A 21,217-nucleotide genomic window follows, 5' to 3' on the forward strand; every position below is an offset into this window, starting at 1 on the left:
GCACCCTGGCTTCCAAGTATCTGGCCACGTGATCTGCAGGGAGACACTCCGCAGATCTGGGGTGGTGGAGGGCGTCTGGGTCAAACAGGGGTTCCCCTATTGGGTCCATCAGAGTGGCCGAGGAACCAATGGCGACCTCCGCTTAAGAGTCGGAGACCGACGTGGTAGAAGGGTATCGGTCCACTGGTATATCCCCCAGGTCTTTGTCCGTATCGCCTAAATCGTCAGTCAAAGCCTCCTCATCTGAGCCGAATTCAGAATCGAACTCTGTATCTAGTTGTGCTCTGGCACATTTCCAGGGGCACGCTTTTTCTGCCTGGCGCATACAAGCTCTTTTGCGCGACATAGGCGTGCCATCTTGGGTGGAAAAAGACACCGCTCAAGGTTTTTCTGGAGGCAGGTGGATCAGGTGCTAGTGGCTGGGTCTCAGACCTAGCTTGGGAAACCTGAACCCCAGCCGAAGGCGTGTGGGCCATAAGGGCTTCAGAGATTGACCTGGTGAGTGTGGAGGAAACAGAGCCCATAGCTGCAATGATAGCGTCAGTTACTGAGCGCTGGAAAGCCAGGGCCTGGGGATCAATTCTGGGAACAGAAATTTCCCTGGGAGATACAGGCCCAGGATTGTCAGAGGCCTCCCCCAGGTCAGGATTTGTGGGGGACGGGGGGTTAAAGGCACTCTCTGCCTGCACATTGTGTCGACTGACAGGCTGCTTAACTTATAAAATCGCAGGCTTATAAGATCGCAGGGCTTATAAAAATCGCAGGGCTTATAGAATCGCAGGGCAAGCAGGAGGGTAAATCGTACCAGGGCTGGAGCTAGAAGCAAACCAAAGGAGACTCCCACGCTACTGCTGGCCGGAATGAGGAGCAATGGCGTCCGAAGTATCGCGATACTTCGGATGCGCCGGTTTGGGGGCGTGGCTATGGCACAGAGCGTGCGAAGGCCGGGAGGTGAAGAGAGAGGAGGGGCGGAGTCTCAGGCTCCAAAAGACGGCGAAAATGGCCGATCAGAGCGGCTGGAGAGAGAGGGGAAAGAAACAGCAGGGACAGAGGGAAGAACCTCCTACCCTATACGCCTGGTCGGGCGCAATATAGGTAAGACGGAACGGGTAGGATGGGAAGGAATATAAAACTTAGTTAAACACCTAAAACAAGGGATAAGGTACTAGGAATAAAAGGGGAGAGAGAAGGCAAATGGGGAAGATAACAAACCCCCAATAAACCACCAAGGGTATTAAGACACAATAGAAATAACCAGCACAATATAGGGTTAACAATTGAATGAGAAGCACTTTTCTTTGGTGGCAGCCGCAAAGAAAGAGGAAGAGCCTAAGGACGTTGGGGTTATTATACTGGATTAGGGTGGGGAGGGGCCTGTTACTATGGTTACCTTTTTTCCTTATGTTTTGTTCTTTGCTGCTATTGGTGGACAGTAAAGAAAGGGATAGCAATAGGAGCCTCCATGTCTTGAAATAAAATCTGTTAGTGAGCACTTCTCCTTTGCCGAGATAATCCATCCCACCTCACAGGTGTGGCATATCAAGGTGCTGATTAGACAGCATTAATATTGCACAGGCGTGCCTTAGACTGCCCACAATAAAAGTCCACTCTGAAATGTGCATAGTTTTTCCTTACTGGGGGGGCTCAGATAACCAGTCAATATCTGGTGTGGCCACCATTTGCCTCACGTAGTGCAACACATCTCCGTCACATAGAGTTGATCAGGTTGTTGATTGTGGCCTGTGGAATGTTGGTCTACTCCTCCTCAATAGCTGTGCGAAGTTGCATAATATTGCCAGGAACTGGAATACGCTGTCGTATACGCCGATCCATAGCATCCCAAACATACTCAATGGGTGACATGTCCGGTGAGTATGCTGGCCATGCAAGAACTGGGATGTTTTCAGCTTCCAGGAATTGTGTACAGATCCTTGCAATATGGGGCCGTGCATTATCATGCTGCAACATGAGGTGATGGTCGTGGATGAATGGCACAACAATGGGCCTCAGGATCTCGTCACAGTATCTCTGTGCATTCAAAATGCCATCAATAAAATGCACATGTGTTCGTTGTCCATAACATATGCCTGCCCATACCATAACCCCACTGCCACCATGGGCACTCGATCCACAACGTTGACATCAGCAAACCGCTCACCCACCCGACGCCACACATGCTGTCTGCCATCTGCCCTGAACAGTGAAAACCGGGACTCATCCATGAACAGAACGCCTCTCCAACATGCCAGACGCCATCGAATGTGAGCATTTGCCCACTAAAGTCGGTTACGACGACGAACTGCAGTCAGGTCCAGACCCCGATGAGGATGACGAGCATGCAGATGATCTTCCCTGAGACGGTTTCTGACAGTTTGTGCAGAAATTCTTTGGTTATGCAAACCGATTGTTGCTGCAGCTGTTCCGGGTGGCTGTTCTCAGGTGATCATGGAGCTGAACATGCTGGATGTGGAGGTCCTGGGCTGGTGTGGTTACACGTGGTCTACAGTTGTGAGGCCGGTTGGATGTACTGCCAAATTCTCTGAAATGCCTTTGGAGACGGCTTATGGTAGAGAAAAGAACATTCATTGCAGGGCAACAGCTCTGGTATACATTCCTGCAGTCAGCATGCCAATTGCACGCTCCCTCAAACATTGCGACATCTGTGGCATTGTGCTCTGTGATCAAACTGCACATTTTAGAGTGGTCTTTTATTGTAGGCAGTCTAAGACACACCTGTGCAATATTCATGCTGTCTAATCAGCACCTTGATATGCCACACCTGTGAGGTGGGATGGATTATCTCAACAAAGGAGAAGAGCTCACTAACACAGATTTAGACAGATTTGTGAACAATATTTGAGAGTAATGGGTCTTTTGTGTATGTAGAAATTGTTTCAGATCTTTGAGTTCAGCTCATGCAAAATGGCAGCAAAACCGAAAGTGTTGCGTTTATATTTTTGGTCAGAGTATATATACAGTACAGACCAAAAGTTTGGACACACCTTCTCATTCAAAGAGTTTTCTTTATTTTCATGACTATGAAGGCATCAAAACTATGAATTAACACATGTTGAATTATATACATAACAAACAAGTGTGAAACAACTGAAAATATGTCATATTCTAGGTTCTTCAAAGTAGCCACCTTTTGCTTTGATTACTGCTTTGCACACTCTTGGCATTCTCTTGATGAGCTTCAAGAGGTAGTCCCCTGAAATGGTCTTCCAACAGTCTTGAAGGAGTTCCCAGAGATGCTTACCACTTGTTGGCCCTTTTGCCTTCACTCTGCGGTCCAGCTCACCCCAAACCATCTCGATTGGGTTCAGGTCCGGTGACTGTGGAGGCCAGGTCATCTGGCGCAGCACCCCATCACTCTCCTTCATGGTCAAATAGCCCTTACTTTCAAAGTTTTCCCAATTTTTCGGCTGACTGACTGACCTTCATTTCTTAAAGTAATGATGGCCACTCATTTTTCTTTACTTAGCTGCTTTTTTCTTGCCATAATACAAATTCTAACAGTCTATTCAGTAGGACTATCAGCTGTGTATCCACCTGACTTCCCCTCAATGCAAATGATGGTCCCAAACCCATTTATAAGGCAAGAAATCCCACTTATTAAACCTGACAGGGCACACCTGTGAAGTGAAAACCATTTCAGGGGACTACCTCTTGAAGCTCATCAAGAGAATGCAAAGAGTATGCAAAGCAGTAATCAAAGCAAAAGGTGACTACTTTGAAGAACCTAGAATATGACATATTTTCTGTTGTTTTACACTTGTTTGTTATGTATATAATTCCACATGTGTTAATTCATAGTTTTGATGCCTTCAGTGTGAATCTACAATTTTCATAGTCATGAAAATAAAGAAAACTCTTTGAATGAGAAGGTGTGTCCAAACTTTTGGTCTGTACTGTAAATATATATATATATATATATATATATATATATACACACGTGTAGATTGTTAGCCTTGTGTTCATGCCAATACTAATGCAGTGATGCTAACAGCAAATCATGCAGTGCCTCTAAATTTCATTTACACATTGATCTGATTAATGTTTCTAGAAAGTACAGAAGAAAAGGATATTTTTCTGCGTATTATATGACCAGACATGGTGGTGTCTATTCATAGTAAATTATATTATACCAAATATTTCCATTTTACAGTATATATCCATCAACTTGCCTATCACTCTCCCTAGTTTTAGTCATCTTCTAATGTAATTATTCCATGTACAGTGATCCTCATTCGACTATAAATGCATATGGGTCAATGATCACATTCACCTAGGTTGTATTGTATATTGATGCATGGAATATTGCAGGAGTAAATTTAGCACAAAATGGAGGTAATATCACATCTTGATTCTATTCTTATGGAGCTGATTCATCGAAAATACATTATTTTAGACAATTTAGGAATCAGGCCACTAAAATGAATCTTCACTTGAAATAATATGGTCAATTTTTATGAGCACATCCTGACTACACCTGTGTAGTGCATTGCAATTTTCCATGTTTATTCTGCTTCTTTACAGCATGTTAGTCTAAATAGAATAGACATTAATTCGCCAAGAATGACAGATATAAATGTTGGCTGAACCCAGGTTGGAAAATAAATCCACATGCTCTCTTAACCCTTCATGGACCAGCCAAGTTTGCTTTCAGGACACTTTTTTTCTGCTGTCTTATCATGGTTGGCAACTTACATTTTTTCTTAACAATTTATCTAAGAAATCACGGACAGACAACTTTTTTCATGGACAAATTAGAAAACTATAATGAACTATAAGGCTGAGTTCACATGGGCGTTGCGAGAAAATGTGCGGGTGCGTTGCGGGAACATGCAGGATTTTTCCGCGCGAGTGCAAAACATTATAATGCGTTTTGCACTCGAGTGAGAAAAATCGCACATGTTTGGTACCCAAACCCGAACTTCTTCACAGAAGTTCGGGCTTGGGATCGGTGTTCTGTAGATTGTATTATTTTCCCTTATAACATGGTTATAAGGGAAAATAATAGCATTCTTAATACAGAATGCATAGTAAAATAGCGCTGGGGGGGTTAAAAAAACAATAATAATTTAACTCACCTTAATCCACTTGCTCGTGCAGCCGGCATCTCTTCTGTCTTCATCTTAGCTGTGTGCAGGAAAAGGACCTGTGGTGACGTCACTCCGGTCATCACATGGTCCGTCACATGATCTTTTACCATGGTGATGGATCATGTGATGACTGGAGTGACGTCACCACAGGTCTATTTCCTGCACACAGCTAAGATGAAGACAGAAGAGATGCCGGGCTGCGCGAACAAGTGGATTAAGGTGAGTTAAATTATTATTATTTTTTTTTACCCCTCCAGCGCTATTTTACTATGCATTCTGTATTCAGAATGCTATTATTTTCCCTTATAACCATGTTATAAGGGAAAATAATAATGATCGGGTCTCCATCCCGATCGTCTCCTAGCAACCGTGCGTGAAAATCGCACCGCATTGGCACTTGCTTGCGGATGCTTGCGATTTTCACGCAGCCCCATTCACTTCTATGGGGCCTGCGTTGTGTGGAAAACACACAACATAGCGCATGCTGCGATTTTCACGCAACGCATAAGTGATGCGTGAAAATCACAGATCATGTGCACAGCCCCATAGAAATGAATGGGTCCAGATTCAGTGCGGGTGCAATGCGTTCACCTCCCGCATTGCACCCGCGCGGCATACTCGCCCGTGTGAACTCAGCCTAAAGATTATTAGTAGAGATGAGCGAATCAAAGCTGATGAAGTGGAATTCGTTACGAATTTCAGGAAAAATTCAATTCGCACCGAATGCGAATTTCCTCACGCTTCGTAGTAACGAATCGCATTTTTCCTAAAATAGCTGCTGCACGTGTGAGGACATGGAGAAAGGAAGTCTGGGAAGGCCGTATCACCCATACAGACATGCATGCAGCCAATCAGCAGCCAGCCAGCCCTGTGATGTCACAGCCATATAAATACGGCAGCCATCTTAGATTCTGCCATTCATCAGCGTACTTAGTGCAGGGAGAGACGTGTCTGCAGGCGCTAGGGACAGTGATGGAAAAATCGTCACTTTGCTAAAAAAAAAGATTTACAAGTACAGGGAAAGATTATTCAAGGTGTAGGGAAAGGATAAGGAGGAATCGTTCCACAGCATTTATGTAGAACAGGGTTCAGTCGGGGAGGTTACAGCCTGGGTAATAGGAACAATTCCTGCACCTTGCTGCACTGACTGGGGATCCAAATTGCCATTATACAGCTCTGTAATTCCAGCAAACCGTTCTTTTAGGCTGGGTTCAGACCTGAGCGTATTTGATATGCGCGTTTAACGCACATTTTTGTCGTTCGTTTTTATGCGCGTTTTTTTGCAATAGTAAACGCGCGTTTGACGCGCGTTTGTGTGATTGACTGCAGTGTCCTATGGCCACAAACGCGCGTCAAAACGCCCCAAAGAAGCTCAAGAACTTGTTTGAGCGTAGGGCGTTTTTCAGCGCGTTCAAACGCGCTGTAAAACGCTCAAGTGAGAACCAGGGCCATAGGGAAGCATTGGTTTTCATGTGTTGAGCGTTTTACAGCGCGTTTGAACGCGCTGTAAAACGCTCAAGTGTGAACCCAGCCTTAGGGTGCAAGTGCTGTTCTTATTAGGGTGCTATTTGCCTTAGTGCAGTGAAGTTATATGTTCTAAGGCTCAGTTCAGACCTGAGCGTTCTGAAAGGAGCGCTCTGTATGCGCGATTGTACGGGCGTTTACAATCGCGCATACAGAGACAAGCGTACACACAGTGTCGCGCGTTCCCGAAAGTCTATGTACGGGAACGCGCGACAAGCGCCCAAAAAAACGCTCCTGTACTTGTTTGAGCGTCGGGCGTTTTACAGCGCGATCGTACGCGCTGTAAAACGCCCAGGTGAGAACCATTCCCATAGGGAAGCATTGGTTTCTCCTTGTTGAGCGTTTTACAGCGCGTAGGAACGCGCTGTAAAACGCTCAGGTCTGAACTGAGCCTAAAGCATTTTTTGGCTTTTATTAGTGGGGAAAAAAAGGGCTTATTAGCCGTTGTGTGGTGAAATGCGAAAATTACAGCCCTTTTTGTCGTGTATTAGTGGCAAAAGTAAAATATATTTGCCGCTCAGCGGTGCACTTATCTGTTTTAAAGCCCTTTTTTCCGTGTATTAGTGGAAAAAGAAAAAAGATATTTGCCGCTCAATGGTGCAGTTATCTGTTTTAAAGCCCTTTTTTGCGCGTATTAGTGGAAAAATTAAAAATATCTTTGCCGCCTAGAGGTGCAGTTATCTGTTTTAAAGCCCTTTTTGGCGTGTATTAGTGGAAAAAGGAAAAATATCTTTGCCGCTCAGCAGTGCAGGGAGATATTTTACAGCCCGGTTTGCCGTGTATTACTGGCAAAATACAAATATATTCACCTTTCAATGTTGCACTTATCTGTAGAAAAGCCTTTTGTGTAAAAATAGAAAAAAAAATTGGGCCTTATTGCCGTTCAGCGGTGCAGTGAGATATTTAAAAGCCCAGTTTGCCGTGTATTACTGGCGAAATACAAATATATTTGCCGTTCGAGGTTGTACTTATCTGTTGAAAAGCCTTTTGTGTAAAAATAGAAAAAAACTTGGACCTAATTGCCGTTCAGCGGGGCGGTGAGATATTTTAAGGCTCAGTTTGCCGTGCATTACTGGTGAAATACAAATATATTCGCCATCCTGCATTGCACTAAGGCTACTTTCACACTGGCGTTTCTGGTTCCGCTTGTGAGATCCGTTTGAGGGCTCTCACAAGCGGCCCTGAACGGATCCGTTCATCCCCAATGCATTCTGAATGGATAAGGATCCGCTCAGAATGCATCAGTATGGCTCCGTTCCGCCTCCATTCCGCTCTGGAGGCGGACACCAAAACGCTGCTTGTCTGGCGATGCAGACCCAAACGGATCCGTCTGAACTAACAATAGAAGTCAATGGAGACGGATCCGTCTGTGATGGCTCCGTCTGAAGCGGATTCGTTTACATTTAAATTTACTAGTTGAGCATGCTCAGAATGAATTAAACCTCCCCTGCATTTCTCCTCCCCCTGCAAACCCAGCGGCCATCTTGGATCCCCAAGTTCACCAACAGGTATGGACATGAAACTTCTGTCTCTCTCTCTTTCTCTATTTTCCTTTCTTTCTTTACATTTTCATAGAATCTTTCTATCTATCATGGGGGCATATAATGGCTCTTGTATGGGCATGTTTTAGCAGACGTCAGCGAAGTGGTGTGGCTGCAATGGCATGTCGGTTGGTTTTGTTCATTGAGCATGGGTCTGAAAGATGTCAGTGGTCATATTCAAGAGCAGTATTGCAGATGGTGGGCTTGGTTTTTTGTGTGCGTGTGGTTATTTCAGAAATTTTGCAGCGGTCATGTAATAGGTGTCAGAATGGTGTTTGGTCAGATGGTTCAGAGGTATTGATGATGGAAATTCTGTGCGTGAAGTTATACACACGTTGGTTTGGTCATTCAATAGGGGCACTATTAATGCACGTGTGTTGTGGAGTAAATATCGCAGTGCTAGTGGGCCTACAGACTACAGCTGTTGACAAGCGCAGGAGTGTAATTAATTTTTCTGATATTGAAACGGGGGATAATTATTGCAAGTTTATGGAGTGTGGGGTTGGCTAGAGAAATCTAGGATTTATGGTTGATGGAAAATGTGGGTGTGACCAAAGTACTTTGCCTAGGGCATTAAATAGGGTGCAGATTATTGCACGTGTGTGGTGTGTCAAATCTAGCACAGAATGGTGGCAGATTGTACAGGTGGATGTAGACGGCAATGCAATGCAGGCAATGGTGGTGGGCAGACGTCACAGATTTTAAATACAAAAAATTGCATGTAGGTTTACAATCGAATGTTTTTTTGTTTTTTTTAGCAACTACCAGTATTTTATGACGCAAATTGCTGCATATTGCAAACACAAAAGAAAAGTAAGTAAAAAAAATTTGGGATATAGATGTCAATTATGTTATTTCACATTAATACAAATATTTGCAATATATCTCTACAAATGTCTGAATCGCAAAAAGGGGCAAGACCTCGTCCGCCAAGAAGGCGCCGCAGAATTGAAGAAGTGGTAAGTACATGCTAGCGTGACAGCATGCTGTATCAATGTTACCTTATAATGTAATCTATATAGTATAATGTCAACTTTGCACCATCCGCCACTGTCTCATACCGTGTAATGTCACCTAGTGGGCCCCATACCGTATAATGTCACCTAGTGGGCCCCATACCGTATAATGTCACCTAGTGGGCCCTATACAGTATAATGTCACCTTGTGGCCACCATACAGTAAAATCTCACCTTGTGGGCCCCATATCGTATAATGTCACCTAGTGGGCCCCATACAGTATAATGTCACCTAGTGGGTCCCATACCGTATAATGTCACCTAGTGGGCCCCATACCGTATAATGTCACCTTGTAGCAAAACTCACCATACAGTATTATCATCTTTTTGACCCTAGTCTTTTATAACTTAAAAATTTACATTCTTCACTATATATATCCTTATCGTGATAAATTTTCTAATATCGTTATCATCGATATTGGACAACCATAGTATACGCAACAATTTGTATTTTCAAAGAACGTTCATTCTTTTTAAATATTCTTTCTTTTTTTTTATAGTCTTCATCATCGACCAGCTCGGCAGTTACCCCGAGGCCCTCAGCAGCGAGGACCCCTTCTTCAGGGATTTCACAATCTTCAAGGGGAGATGGAGATGTTATGGACCAGGACCGGCATCAAGTAAGAATATTTCAATATATCTATATAAATTCAAAAATTTCATTTTTTTAACCCAATATTTTTTTATGTTAAAGGAAACTTCTACTCGATCCACCAGACAGGATCCCCCAGTTCCCTCCAGAGTCTGTGGGAGAGGCCGCGGCGGTCGGGGATGTGAAAGTATCAAAGACATAGGTTTTAAAAAAAAAAATCCTTTGGTACATTATATAATTTATCTTTTTCTTTTTTTGGTTCAGGGGTTCCATAGTCTCCACCAGGGAAGATAGGGAGTTTTCTGATTCATAGCAGTGATAATGAACTCCTTATCCAGCTGGTGGAGGCGCGTCCCGCATTATGGGACCACACCGACCGCCAGCATGCTGACCACCATCTGACCCAGCGGCTCTGGAGGGAGATTGCCGAAGCTGGGAGGATCTCTCTGCGGCGGATCAGAAAGAATGTGGTAAGTACACCTATAAGTCAATACCAATATGTATATTGTTAAACCTAGTCAACAATAACAAAATTACAATAACCCTTTTTTTTATTTTTCAACAGTGGACAAGGTTATCACTCGGTGGCGGTCAATCCGGGACCGCTTCAAGAGAGACTATAATATGGAAGTTCAGGCCCCGAGTGGTTCAGGAGCCACCTCAAGGAAGCCCTATTGTCACAATGCGGCCGTGGGGTTCCTTCGTCGCACGCTGGGACTTAGAAGGTAAATTATTATTATTTTTAGTTTATTATTTTAAAATGATTTTTCTTTATTGACCCTGTTTCCTCAAAGGTTTGTGTGAGACAAAGGATTCTCACACCTTTATCTCATTCAACATCGTACAGTCAAAAGGGTCAATAGACCTTGACCTCTGTCTGTATTAGGATTTGTGAGACAAAGGATTCTATGACAACTTTATCTCACTTGTCCTACTATGGTCAAAAGTTACAATAGATCCAGACTTCTGTCTTGACAAGGTTGTGTGAGACAAAGGAATTTCTGATTTATTTATCTCATTCAACATCGTAAGGTCAGAAGGGTCAATAGATCTAGACTTCTTTCTGTAATAGGATTTGTGAGACAAAGGAATCTATGACAACTTTATCACACTTCGGTCTTATGCACACGACCGTTGTGTGCATCCGTGTCCGTTGTTCCGTTTTCCGTGATTTTCTGCGGACCCGTTGACTTTCAATGGGTCCGTTGAAAACTCGGAAAATACACCGTTGTTCATCCGCGTCAGTGATCCGTGTTACCTGTCCTATTTTTTTGACGGACAACGGTTCACGGACCCATTCAAGTCAATGGGTCCGTGAAAAAACACGGATGCACACAAGATTGACATCCGCGTCCGTGATCCGTGGCCGTAGGCTACTTTCACACAGACGGATCCGCAGATCCGTCTGCATAAAAGCTTTTTCAGAGCTGAGTTTTCACTTCGTGAAAACTCAGATCCCACAGTATATTCTAACACAGAGGCATTCCCATAGTGATGGGGATGCTTCAAGTTAGAATATCCTACGAACTGTGTACATGACTGCTGCCTGGCAGCACCCGATCTCTTACAGGGGGCTGTGATCCGCACAATTAACCCCTCAGGTGCTGCACCTGAGGGGTTAATTGTGCGTATCATAGCCCCCTGTAAGAGATCAGGTGCTGCCAGGCAGGAGGGGGCAGACCCCCCCTCCATCTCCAGTATTACATTCAGTGGTGGCCAGTGCGGACCCCCCTCCCTCCCCTGTATTACATTCAGTGGTGGCCAGTGTGGACCCCCCTCCCTCCCCTGTATTAAATTCATTGGTGGCCAGTGCGGCCTCCCCTCTCTCCCCCCCCCTAATTAAAATCACCTTTCCCCATTATTGGTGGCCAGTGCGGCCTCCCCTCTCTCCCCCCTAATTAAAATCACCCCCCCATCATTGGTGGCAGCGGAGAGTTCCGCTGCCACCAATGAAACGTTCGGCACATAATAGAACAGTCCTAACCTATTTTTTGGGGTGACAAGGTGACTAAAAAATGGCGAATGCTCACCGCATAGGAGATATTTTTTAATAATTTAATAGTAATATGTAATATGTTTATTTATTTATTGTTTATATATTTTATATATAAAATTGGGAAAGGGGGGATTTAAACTTAATATTTTAGGGTACTTTCACACTAGCGTTTTTCATTTCCGGCACTGAGTTCCGTCACAGGGGCTCTATACCAGAAAAGAACTGATCAGGCATATCCCCATGCATTCTGAATGGAGAGTAATCCGTTCATGATGCATCAGGATGTCTTCAGTTCAGTAATTTTGACTGATCAGGCAAAAGATAAAACCGCAGCATGCTACGGTTTTATCTCTGGCGACAAAAACTGAAGACTTGCCTGAATGCCGGATACAACATTTTTCCCCATAGGAATGTATTAGTGCCAGATCCGGCATTGAAAATACCGGAATGCGCAGACCGGTAAAAATGTGTAAAAAGATACAAAACGGATACGTCTGTCCGCATGACAAGTAGAGAGATGGATTCGGATGCGTCTCACAAATGCTTTCAGTCACATCCAGATCGGCGGATGCGGCGGGCAGTTCCGACGACGGAACTGCTTGCTGGATCACACTGCCGCAAGTGTGAAAGTAGCCTTAGTGTTTTTTGTTTTTTTTCTTACTATTAGCCCCCTTAGGGGCTGGAACCCTTGTCCTATTCACCCTTAGGCCCTTTTCACATGATAAAACAAGTGATGTTTGGTGTGAAAAACTAGACCAAGCAGCGGTGCCCTTAATAGGGTAGGTTCAATCTCCTTAATATGAAGTAAAAAGTTAAGTACGGGAACCGCGCTATAATATTAACAGTTTATGAGAGTAGTTGGGAAAAGAACCATAAATATAAAGAACAGAGTTCCTATTCAGCTGTCGGAAGTGTCAATTGCAGGTCCGTACTTCACATGAAATGAGCCTGCTATCCACCTCCAGCCTGCCGTTAGATCTCGCTTTGAGCCACCAGCCCCACACTCCAAACCGGATCAGGATAACCTTCACAAGAAGGACAAACAAATGGTGCATTACCCTCAATACTCAGAGGTGATCAAATTTTATTCTACTCACATATTCCAAGTTTTCATATGCATATATGATTGCCCGACCCGGGTTTCGCTATTAGCTTCGTCAGGGGCTGCGGTACAAACACCGCTGTAGTCCACGAGTATATAACAACCTTTTGCCCTGGAACAAAAACGGACTTCCGTTGTCCGGCGGCAGGTCAAACAATTGCATACTAAAACATGTACAAAATATTCAATTACATAAAACACGTCAATCCTTTACATAAAATCATGTAAAAACCATATCAATATTCCACATGGGCAAGATTTCTGCGCGGGTGCAATGCGTGAGGTGAACGCATTGCACCCGCACTGAATCCGGACCCATTCACTTCTATGGGGCTGTGCACATGAGCGGTGATTTTCACGCATCACTTGTGCGTTGCGTGAAAATCGCAGCATGCTCTATGTTGTGCGTTTTTCACGCAACGCAGGCCCCATAGAAGTTAATGGGGCTGCGTGAAAATCGCAAGCATCCGCAAGCAAGTGAGAATGCGGTGCGATTTTCACGCATGGTTGCTAGGATGAAAGTCTATTCACTGTGTTATTGTCAACACCCCAGTATAATAAACATTGGTGGTGCAGTGCGCCCCCCAACACCCCAGTATAATAAACATTGGTGGCGCGGTGCGCCCCCCCCCCCCAACACCCCAGTATAATAAACATTGGTGGCGCGGTGCGCCCCCCCCATCACCCCAATATAATAAACATTGGTGGCGCAGTGCGCCCCCCCAACACCCCAGTATAATAAACATTGGTGGCGCAGTGGGCAGTGCCAATGAGGGTTAAAAAAATTAAATTAACTCACCTCCTCCAATTGATCGCGTAGCAGCTGGTCTCCTGTTCTTTCTTCAGGACCTGTCAAAGGACCTGTGATGACATCACTGTGCTCATCACATGGTACATCACATGATCCATCACCATGGTAATGGACCATGTGATGAGCTCAGTGACGTCACCATAGGTCCTGAAGAAAGAACAGGAGACCGCCAGCTATGCGATCAATTGGAGGATGTGAGTTAATTTTATTAATTTTTTTAACCCTCATTGGCACTGCGCCACCAATGTTTATTATACTGGGGTGTTGGGGGGGACTCACTGCGCCACCCATGTTTATTATCCTGGGGTGTTGGGGGAGTACCTGAGGGGTTAACCCTGTCATAGAGGTCGGGTGTCGGCTATTTGATTCCAGCACCCGCCTCCTGTATTTGTATTAACAGGTCAGTTATCTTCATTGGTGGGGCAGTGGCCACAGCCCCTCCCCTCCTCCTCCCGTCTCTCTTCTTATTGGCGGCGGCGGCAGCACAGGGGGGAGGGAGAGACTCCTTCTCCACTGCGCTGCTGAGAAGAACATCGGCGGCGGGGCAGAGAACTATCAGCTCCTGTGCCCAGCCGCTGTATTCAACTGCAGAGCTGCGGCGGGGGGTCTAGTCGCAAATGGCGACAAGACTAAAAAGTCTTGTCGCCATTTGTAAATTCTAAGTCGCATTGGCGACCATTTTGGTCGCCATCTGGAGCCCTGGGTCCAGCAGTAAACATAATGAAGACGCTGATGACAACACACCAGCAGACTTTGCCTTTACCATCCATACACAATTAAATCAAGCAGCTTCAGTAAGTTGAAAACATTCATGTGTTTTTATCAGCTACGTCTGCATTCGATCTCCAAAGCACACAAGACATGACAGGAGAGCCTCTGCTTTGGAGTCTAAGTCCAGTTCCTTAAGATCAGGAATTCTATCAGAATTGTGCGTAACATTCTTGCTCCCTGTGCAAAACCATAACAAAAGGACTCCGTAGGCATAAACATCAGAGGAAGCTGAATCCACATGTTGCTTACGGTGGTACATGTTTCTCGCTCTGAAGGAAGCTGGGAAGGTTCTGGGTGGGAAACAGGGCCATAGTAAAGATCTTCTGGGGTCTCACAGAGGCCACAGGCAGTGAGGTCGGTGGTCTGGTGTTCCTCTCATCTCTCAGGTGGAGTAGGCAACTCTGGGATGAGCGGCTCTGGCTGAGGTCGTTCTCGGAAGCAGAGCACACCGTCTGCGAATCTTGCAGACAACGCACCTTTCTTATTGCAGCTGGGTCATCCGGCCATACCTCCGGTGCGGACAATGGGACCAGAGGTTTCTCTTGGCAGATTAATGCTACAGAAAATCCATGGAGGTGTATTCTACGGTGTCCCCCTTATATAGCCTGTGGCGGGCCTGAGGAAGAGCGCCTGTTAACATACAGCTCCTGCCCGGTCTTGTCATCTTGGATGAAGCCAGACCCCCTCTCAACCAAGAACCACACTCCCAGTCCTCCTCTCAAAAATCGGGTCCCTGGGCTGGGGACGATCCCATACCCTGACTGCCCAGTCCTCAATAGCTTTCCGATATTGCCACATATTTCCCCCATGGGCCGTAATCTCTCTGGGGACCATGGGATTTAGTCCTTCAAAAGAGCCAAGCTTCCTGTGCGGCAGAGTGGGGACTCTGGCTGCCTCTGCCGTGTCAGCCAGCATGGGGGAGGCCACCTCTTTACCTTTCAGGGGCCGCTGTACTTGAGAGACATGTATCTCTTTGGGTGCTACCTGCATCTCGGGCACTTCATTACCCCAACACATGCCACCCCAGTTTGGCTGACGAGGACGCGCCATCTTGTTTCCTCTCTGGCTAGCACACACTTGTGATGAAAGGAGGGGCTTCTACTTCCTCTCCTTGCACCGTAATATCGCTCCCTTTATATATCGCAATTGTAACTTGAGTTTTCCTTCTTTCTATATCTTTCTAGACTTTGTCCATGCTCTAGCACTCATGTAACAGATATAATAAATTCATACTTGTAATTAGCAATCCACAGGGCGGTCTCCCTAACGGCAGGCAAAATCCTTTGCTCCATTATTTGCAAGGATGCTGTGACAAACTGCCATTTGCCACTGGGCATTATAGAAAACTTATGGCTAGCCTCCTGCCCTACGACTATGGCCCCGGGACATATTACCCTTCAAGAACAGTGTAACAGAACTATGCCGCATGTCTGGACTGTTAATAGGACCGAACGCAGTCAGCGGTTTATACTAAAGATTCTGTGGAACTAAAATCGGATGCGCAAATACACGAACACCGCTGACCCTTACCTTCTTCCATACTGAACTTTCAGCTCCAGAGACTAAGTCCCGTTCGAAGATGGGACTTAGTCGTTTTTCTGCATGAAATTGACCGACCGCACAGCCCAAATCTATGGAACTGTTTTGGGCAGGACTTCCACTTAACTTTTGATCCGCTGGAGGGATTTGTGTGATTTTTGGAAGTGTTTATGTTTGATGTATGCTGAGTTTAAATATGTAATTTTTTATGGAGATGGAATGTATGGTTTTAAAGTTACAGTGTATGTTTAAAAACTGTATTTTTACTGTCTGTGATAGTTATGTTAATCCATAATTATATCACAGACAGAAGGGAGGATTTTGTGTATTTGGGTGGTGATTCCTGCCCTGTTGTTCCCACATGTGTATTGGTGATTTCCCTTTGTCCTGAGAGATAATTGAATTGCTCTTCGGGTGTCTCCAGGGCAGAGAAGAGGAAACCATGATGCATTGTGGGGATGTGTTGTATCCTGGGTGCTACGTGTCTGTCCTGTATCACAGTCCTCCTTCTGGTCCCCTAGGGGCATGTACACCAGATGGGGACCTGCATAAATACGGGCGGGTAGCCCTCAATAAAGAGTTCAGTTCAGTTCATGTTTTTCTAACCCTTCAAAACGCAGCCTTGTCTCGTTATTGGAGGGAATTGCTGTATCGCGCTGGGGATTGCTATGCTCTGCATATTCCCTGGAGGAGAGATCTTTCCCACACGGTCCTGAATGCTGGAGGTTCATTCAGGGTGGAAGGAAGACGGCGCGGCTCCAGTTAAGCATACGGCGGTTGTGGAGTCTGCGGTGGTTGTGGTGTCCAGTGCGGTGCTTGTGGTCCTCGGCGCAAGCTAGGAAGCGTCCATTAACGGAAGGTGATCCGTTACATATGCCTTCATTTACTCTGATCCACAATGTCCATAGAGGCATGTGGTAAGGGATAATTGTGAGCATTAATCATCCGGCTGTGTCCAGGTACTTTTAGGTTCCTCCTGTGGTGCTTGTGAAGTCCATTGACTAATTTAGCTCTAACCTCCACTAGACTTTTTCTATATCCAGACGTAGACTCACTGGTCTGTGCTGTGCTGCTGTAATAGTGTTCTCTATACTCCCTTAGCCTGGCCAGAGCCAAGGGGCTAAAATAGCAGCTACATTGTGGACTGCTCTGATTCACCTCCTCCATTAACTTCCTCCTCTGTTCATTCTCATCCTCAACACACACACTGACTTGACACCCACCCCCCTAGCTATATATATAAGTGGTGCCAGCACCACCTAGGGGCGAATAAAGGTAAATGACACTGCCAGTTATAGGGAATTACAGCCTGATAACACAATACATTTGATATGACATTTAGAAAGAGTTTAAAGTGCCCACATATAGCACATAGTGGGACACTGCATCAAGATGAATCAGGCGTGGATCAGCCAGAATTTCCACACACCAATGCCTGATGCATCAGACTAGATCATCCATGGTGCCACACCAACAGTTTGACAAAAGAGACCAGTTTCTTCTGGCTAACTGCCTCATCTACTAGTCTGATGCTGTCATCCGCCTGATGCCACACATCTGATGCCAAGTGCTCCTTCTTTCACCCACCATATTCAGCGGGTACTGCTATTGACATCCACCTCCACAGTATGTCACCTTGCTACTCTGTGGCCTCCTCATGCTGCTGCCACCTCCACACTGTCACCTTGCCACTCTATGCCCAGACCCCTCACACTTAATATAATTAGCGGGCTCCCCGCGCCGCTCCTGTTCCCCGCACCGCCGCTGCTGCTTCTCGCTGTGCGCAGATGAAAACATCTGGTGTCGTGGGGGGGAGGGAGCTGCCATTGGCAGACGGGGACAAGCCTCCCTGGCATAACCCGCGATGCTAGGGAGGCTCTTCCCCATTCCCGCCTGCCATTGGCTGCCCCCCCCCCAACAAAGGATGTTTTCAACCTCGCACTGGGAGAAGCAGCAGCGGCGGTGCGGCGCAGGGAGCCAGGTAAGTATATTCTGTGTGAGGAGCCCGGGTATATGGGAGAAATTTTTTAGTCTTGGGTAACCCCTTTAACTGTAATCCCTCACAAGTCTGGTTAGCTATAGTCGCAACTCACCTTGCTGACTCTTATGCTTGACCATGGAAAATCTAAGTTATTCTTTCTTTTGTTTTCTCTTTCTTGCTGAAGCAGGAAGGAGTTACTTTCACAGAGATCGGTTAGGCCTCTTGCACATGAGCGTGACGGATTAGGCCAGGATGCGTTCAGGGTGCGTTCAGTGATAATAGTGAGATTATTCTTGCGTCTGGCGTCCATTTTGTATGCGATTGCGTTGCGTTATAGTGTTTTTCCCGCTCAGATGACATGCGGATTGCGTGAAAAAAACTGATCCATCCTCTAGATTCGCCTGTTACTGCAACCACATATAAATACTCCCAGCATGCATTGTTTTTTTGAACAGCTCCATTTGTTTGGGGATTTTTGGTCGTTTGGCTGGTTTGTGTGTTTGGTTATTGGATTTCCCTTTGCAGGATGTCTACTTTCACCAAATCATCCACTGACCATGTGTTCTTGGACTGGCTGGTCTTCTGCTGTTTTGGAGATCGGCCAGATATGAAAGAGGAGGAACAGTGGAGAAAGCGTATGTGGGTGCATCCTATCATTTCGCAGCAGGCCAGCAAAGGGCAATTTGTTGGTTTGTACTCTGACCTCCGTGTGCACCCTGTTAATATCTTTAATTATTGCCGCATGTCGGTGGCTACCTTTGATCGTCTGTTGGGGGAGTTGAGGCCTGCCTTGACTTTCCAGGACCCCAACATGCAGTGGAGTGTGTCACCTGAAGAACTTCTCATTATTAGTTTAAGGTAAGACTATATTATTAGATTCATACATAAATGACCCACTGTTTGCCGATACATAGCAGTTTTGTCTGTGGCCTGTGCATTCAGAACTTTACCTGTTCTATGTATAAGTACTTAATAGTAGTACACATGTATTGTATATTGTACATTTTGAATAAGAAACTGTGTGTGCTTTTGGGCCGCCCACTTTGTAGAAAGTCACTTGGTGTACTATCAAGTCATTGATTAGTCACACCAGATTCAAGTTCCACGGGGGTTAATTATTGAAATCCTGGCTGTAATGATGGCGATACGTCACCTGCGTGTATATGGTAATGGTCTGGAAGTTGATTTAGCTAAACGGTTTTCCTTACTTTAAAGTATATATCAATATAAAGTATTGAGTTCCAACCTTGGAGTATGGTCTAATTTTATTTCAACTTGCCAGACACATTGCCATTAAATAATGTAAAGTAATGTAGTATATTTTAAAAAATGTGATATTTTGTGTATTAATGTTTTATTTCTTTTTTCATTTCAGATATCTGGCGACTGGCAATTCTTTTTCTTCGTTACATTTTGAGTTTAGAATGGGAACCTCCACAATTGCTGGCGTGGTACGGGCTACATGTGCCACCATTTGGTTGAGACTGAAAGCTTCAGTGCTGCCACATCCAACCAGGCAGCAGTGGCTTGATATAGCTCAGTGCTTCCTGGAGAGGGCTCAATTCCCAAATTGTATTGGTGCTCTTGACGGGAAGCATATACGGGTTAAGAAGCCACTGAACTCAGGGTCTTGATTCCTTAATTATAAACTGTTTTTCTCTGTAGTTTTGTTGGCCTTGGCTAACACAAACTACAGGTTTATAATTGTAGATACTGGGTCCTATGGAAGTACTGCAGATGCTTGCATCTTCAGGGCTTCCAGAATGCGTTGATGGCTTCAGTCCAACCAACTGGACGTACCACAGCCAGCAAACCTTCCTGGCTCCTCTGGCCCACAAGCGCCTTATGTGGTTGTAGTGGACGAGGGTTTTGTCCTTTCTACCCACCTCTAGTGATGAGCGGCAGGGGTCATATTCGAATTCGTGATATTTGCGAATATTTTGTATAATATTCGTCAAATATTTGCAAAATCGAATATTCGTTATATTCTACATTATTTATTTTTTTACTCGAAAATCTGCAAGGTAATGATCGAGTAATATGCGAATATTATGTGATCAATACAGGCGTGGGTCAAAAACGAATATATAGCACTATATAATATAGTGCTATATATATTTGTTTTTCGAATATTGGTCATTTTGTCCATCTGAACACATGATTCCTCCATGCTTCTTGCTTGTGGGCCAATGAGTCATTGGCCCACAAGCAACTTAAGCAGGGAGGAATAATGACTTCAAAAAATGACGAATATTCTAAAAAACTAATATATAGCACTATATTCAATATAGTGCTATATATTAGTTTTTTTGAATATTTGTCATTTTTTTCCATCTGAAGTCATGATTCCTCCCTGCTTAAGTTGCTTGTGGGCCAATGACTTATTGGCCCACAAGCAAGAAGCAGGGAGGAATCATGTGTTCAGATGGAAAAAATGACAAATATTCGAAAAGCGAATATATAGCACTATATTTGAAATATTAGCAAATTCTCGAAGTGCCAATATACGCGATTAAAATTCGAATATTCGCGCTTAACACTACCCACCTCATGCGTGCCTTTCCTAGGCGAGGTTTGGATGCAAAGAGGCGCACTTTTAATTATCGGTTAAGTAGGGCAAGAAGGTTTGTGGAGTGTGCCTTTGGGATTTTTTCTAGTAAATGGCGAGTTTTTCTTTCGGCCATACAGCTGGCCCCCGAAAATGTCAATGTGGTCATCAAAGCCTGTGTAGTGCTGAACAACTACATACGTACCTATGAGTCGGCACCTGATGAAGACGCCCAAGTCTATAGTCCTGTCACAAACAGGTGGGGATAAGTGTGGCCCTAACTCCACCCACACCTCTATCCCTACCTACTTGCACGGTCCGTCCTAACCAACGGGACACAACTTTGTGGCAGTCCCTAGCTTATGTACGTGCAGGGGCCTAAGGAAGGGGAGACACAACACAGGGAGGAAACTATACACAAAGACAGACAACACGGAAGCTAGAGCTTTCCAGGCCAGCACCAAAATAGCAATATAATCAATGGAGCTGAGATCAAGAGCCAGGAGATAACGCAGGCACAAAGGGGTAATACAAGATCGAAGTCAAAACAAGCCAAAGTCAGGAGCTAAGATATCGCATCAGTACAAGGGGTAACACAAGGTCGAAGTCAAATACAAGCCGAGGTCAAACAAACTGAAGTCACACATGCAAGATACACTAGTGAGGTGATAAGACCAATCACAGGCAACCT

Source organism: Bufo bufo, chromosome 4 (assembly GCF_905171765.1).
Source record: "Bufo bufo chromosome 4, aBufBuf1.1, whole genome shotgun sequence".
NCBI classification, from domain to species: Eukaryota; Metazoa; Chordata; class Amphibia; order Anura; family Bufonidae; genus Bufo; species Bufo bufo.